Consider the following 5,193-nt stretch of genomic DNA (forward strand, 5'->3'; position numbering starts at 1 on the left):
ATGTAACCGGATGAATATTTCGGAGTCTACGGCGTGTACTCGGGTGAATATGTAGGAGACAAAGTTTGTTAGATAAACTTTGGCTTTTTACGCGTATTAATATACCAACTAATATCTCTCTTTTGCGTTTAACCAATAAGAGTTTTTATCTTAAACTTTGTATGATTTTTTTTGTTGTAATAGTTGATTATATGTGGTGTCGTAGTAGATGAATTTCTTATTGAAAACATAATTTTTTTTCTTTTTTAAATTGATATTTAATCTTATCTGTTTTTTTTTAAGACAATTTAAATCTCTAGTCTCATATGTTATTTTTTATACTAGTAGATTATATGGTTTTCTTTTTTTCTTTTTTTTATAATTTACTTTTATATTTTTCAAAATACACAAAATGATAATTTCTTCTTTATACTAAATGGTTTTAACTATTCCACAATGATTGACTATAATTCACATTCAGTACTTTAAATTTTAGTACAAGCTAAGATAGCATCTAGGTGTCAAAAATTAAGCTTCTATATTTTAGCCTAATTTTTTTTTTAAAAAAAAATTATTAAACATTAACAATTTCAAATTAGGTTACAAAATGACAAATAATATTAGATTAGTTCATATTAAGGCTACACAAGTTCAATTCACAACATGTAGATGTCGGATGGCTTTTTATTAATGAATTGATTTGTTTCAAAAAAAAAAAAAAATTCAATTCACAACATGAAATTATTCAAATGACTAAATCATACAAAGAAAGACATGTTTGGACAAGGGCTTAAAAATGAGAAAAAAAGAAAGAAAGAGAATTAATTAACATAGCTTGCAAGGTTAAAGATCTTAGCATTGACTTACAATTTTTATACCATGAAATTATGCAGGTTTATAGGCATTATAGCTGTGTACTGTATCATGGACACTTATATTGAGAAGTACAATACTATTCTATCTCATGTAGCTTACTGGAAAAGGAAGGAAAAAAAAAAAAAAAAACCCTAAATTAGGAGCAACAGCGAAAAAATCATGGCTAGAGTTAACAAACTTGTCGTTGCTGAATCTGGCCAAGAAATCTATTGTCTTACGTCTATCTATACAAGGGAATGATCTCAGAGGTGGACAAGGCTGGAGCAGACTTTGGGTGTGCTGGTGGCTGTACTTGGTTTTGCTAAGTTAAAGACTGATTCTCCAATTTTTGAACATTACCTTACTTTATTCTTGTTAATCTTAAAGAACTGATGTAACAGTCTATGAACTTCACCGTAGTTGGAAGTAGAAGAGATAAGACGGTCTTGAATCCACTGTGGTAGTTTGCTAGCTGGGGGTGAAGAACTTCGCTTTATAGGGTCAGACACATACCGTGAATCAATCAACAAAATAGCAGCATAATCATTTATGTGACGAATTGCTCTACCTGCAAGTTGGGAAGAAGTATACATGTATGAGGTTAAAACTGTGTTTGGAATACATGATATAAACAAAGATTGAAAAGCAAGCAACTAATTATAGGTCAAGCACTAATAATGCTCACCAATTGACTGATTCACAGCTTTCATACAAAGATTTTCATAATACTCCTTGCCTCTTCGCTTGCAACGTCGTAAAATGTCAAACCCAGCGTTAACATTTCCTCCAATATATGTGTCATTATTTGAAACCTGTAATGAGTTGGTAGCTTTTGTGTCACCAATGCCTTCCATGTGCTTGATTCTCTCAATCAACTCAATATCTGATGGGCTAGGGTAAGGAAGCCCGACCATAACTATACATCTGCCCATTCCATCACTGAAGTTGATGCCTTCTGATATCTTACCACCAACTACAGCCAATAACACTGCACCATTTAGAGATGTTTTGCTTTCGTTTAGGGCTTTATTAGAAAGCATGTCAATTGTATCCTTGTACTCCTTCAGAACACCTTCAATATCTGAACTACTTCGAGGTTCTCGGAACAAACGCTTCTTTTTTGTAATCCTGTTTAAAATCCCACTTGTTCTCCATGCCTCATAGATCTTGTCTTCGTAATCAAATGAAGAGAAAAATACAACTATTCCTTCAGGAACTACACTCACCAAATTGCAAAGCATGAGACCAAGCTCCTCAATCTGCACTTCCAAAACACATAAAAAGAACAACTTTCAGCATTCAAATGTTTGGCTGAATAGTTACTTGTAAGAAGAATGTACATCAACAAGAAAACAAAAGCAACTCCAGAGAATTAAAATTTAGGTCACTAAGAAGACTACACCAGAGCAGATACGTGCTTTTGCAAGGGATGCGCCTACGTGTCCAGTAGTGTTTACTTATGCAAGAAAGAAAGCATGGCAAGGGCAGCAAAATCAATTAATGAGGCAGGGGCTGAGGTGTCATTTTCTGTTAGAGGAGTTTGTTATGAGAAGTTTGTTATGGAGAGAGGTTAATGGAGAATCTGTTTCAGTTAGCAAGTTGTGAGGGAAACTAATTGTATTTAAGTGAGAGGCCTCTGCTGTAATAATTATGTAAATTATATTGTTAAGCTTTTGCTTAGTTGGAGAGCTCCTTTCCTCTCGAATAAAAGGGTTGTATTGAGTAGTTACACTGATCAATTCAATACAAACTATCCCCCACTTTTCTCTAATTTCTGCAATCTTAGCTAAATCTGCTTGTGAGTAATCTGATTCCTAGCAGCTTTAAAGAATCTATATGTATTCAAACTCAGCATAATGTCCTCAGGATTACAAAAAAACAAAAATATAGCAGTCTTGCGAAATGAAATAGGAGGGGGGCAAATGACGGACCATTTTTGGTGAGTTTCTGGATGCATAGCTGAAATCGAATGACTGGCCAGATGGCCCATTTGATACGGCAACTGGTAGGATACTCTCAGGAGGGATGATATGACCACATGAAAAGAAATGCAAACTTTGTGATGGTAGCCAAGGGAAGAGTCTCTCCCTTGTCTCCTCTATAGGTTGCAGAGTTCCTCCAGCCAAGATAACTGCATGAGCTTGATTTACAATCTACAAAAAGGCCATCATTCATTTAAACCTATACAATCATGATAAATACCACCACACAAGGTAACAGTAGAAAGCAATGGAAGGTAAGTTAAGCAAACCTCAGAAAAAATCTTTTCACCAGTGAGCATAACATATTTGATGAATCCATCTTGCTCGGACAGTCCTTTTGATCTCAGCTTTGAGACTATTATCCTCCCATCTACATTTTTATTTGTCAATGATAATAGCATATCAAGTAGTGCCCGAAATCCAGACAAAGTACTTCCCCCTTCTTTACTTGATAGAACCTCCAGGGATCTGCTTCTCCAAGCATGTAACCTTATCTCCATATCCACTGACCTGAGCATTAAACTATGACAGTAAGCTACACAGAAGAATGCAAGGAAATCAAAAAGATCATGCATAAGATAATGCTGCAAACATTTGCGCACCTTGTGAATGATGTTGCTTTCCTTAACATAATTTATGAGCTTTACAAAAATTGATGTTGTCGATATTCAAAGCAAATAGAAAATCATTTATTGTCACTGATGATTCATTTGGACCTTTTGTTCTTTCAACAGCATTGCTAGTTACATTATCATTTGTTTCATCCTCATCGAATATAGCTTGCATGAAAGCTCGGTCAGGATCATCAAGATTTGGATATATCTCCTATTTCCAGGCCCCAAACGGCTACGGAATTTTTCAAGGTAATTCTCCAAGCATTGATGCAAGTTTTCCAACTGAAATGACAATCAAATTTAATTGAATTTTAGAACCTCAAGCAGTCAAACTGATGGCAAAAATTTGTCATTTTCTTTTTCATTATATAAAGAGCTCCAGTAGTCCAATTCAAAACAATACCAAAGAATGGCCAATTCATGATAGGAATTCTTCTGCTAATACTCTAATAGGGCTATGAATGAGGAAAAAGTTACCTGTGACAAAGTAATCTTTGCATCATACATGCCAATAAGTGAATCAGCTAAATTGTGAGCCTCGTCTATTATAATGATATTATTCTTCAAATTTATACCAAGGGATTCACGAGAAGATTTCGATAGTAGAGATTGATAAGGAAGCACAACAAGGTCCGCTGCTGGAACCATACGTCTTGAGCCATAGTATGGACAAGTTCCTAATCTGCTACCAAGATCAAGAAGATCTTCAATATCTAAAGCCTCTTGCTGAGAGACATCACTCACGAAATCCTTTTGCAACTTCTGTTTTCTAAGCATTGGGCAGCCTGCTGAAGCCTTTGTCCGCCGTACCCTTCCTCCAGGCTCCAGCTTCTGAAATCAGCAGGTGCCATGTCAACAGAGTTAAGCATTTAACTGTTGGAGAGATTAAGAGGTTACAAATTAACCTATTTCTTATAGACCTTACAGGTAACTACAAAAGTATGCAAAATGTACAGAAATTTCATTTAAAACAATTCCCGCAAAACAAAAAGACTGTATTGAATTGGAAAGCAGTAAAAAGTGCAGCAGCTTCAGACATGCATCATGGGGCTTGCCCCAATCAAAACAAATAAATTGAACATCAAGTCATCAAGTGAAGAGGCTCTGCAGACTCTTGATATTGGAATGATGTTACATAGAGAAAAACACACGCATGGAACCTTCAAACTGATAATGGATGATAATCCGCAAAGGGGTAAAAATAAATCATACATATAAATCTTATTTATCCAGGAAACTATCTGCAACTTAGTTGATTTATATCCAAGATTGACACAGGTGTTCTTAATATAAAGCAGGAAAAGGCATGTGAAATCAAAATGGTTATAATATTGGATAAATCAACTCCGTGATAATCATAGTTCTCCGTAGTATATATTTAGAATGAGTATAATTATTAGGCTAATTAATATGTCACATGAGTCTGGTGAGGATTCATTTGATGTGGGGCTAAGGAAGAACATTTTAGCCAAATAACTTTTTCTCTTAGAATCAAGTACCAGAACATTCAAAAAGTGAGACTGTATACCAATGTGACAGTATCTGCTCTAGAAAGCGATCATATAGTTGCCTTCCACAAATACATGTAGACTAAGCAAATGATTAGACAACTGACATGTCCAATACAAGTGACATTCAAATGCTTAAATAATAAAGTACTAAAATGATATTAGCGATGAGTTGATAAGGTTTAATGAGAGCACAAATTAACTGTTCAACTATCTCTAGTGCAGGATCAACTGAAAAAGCAAATTCAAATAAGC

The 5,193-nt window shown here is 34.9% G+C and overlaps 1 pseudogene; it reads right to left on the reverse strand.

Annotated features, from left to right (window-relative positions):
• Positions 1–625: 625 nt before the first annotated feature.
• LOC110737990 lies at positions 626–4,267 on the reverse strand (annotated as a pseudogene).
• Between the last annotated feature and the right edge of the window lie 926 nt (positions 4,268–5,193).

The sequence above is a fragment of the Chenopodium quinoa genome, unplaced genomic scaffold (genome assembly GCF_001683475.1).
Source record: "Chenopodium quinoa cultivar QQ74 unplaced genomic scaffold, ASM168347v1, whole genome shotgun sequence".
Taxonomy (NCBI): Eukaryota; Viridiplantae; Streptophyta; class Magnoliopsida; order Caryophyllales; family Amaranthaceae; genus Chenopodium; species Chenopodium quinoa.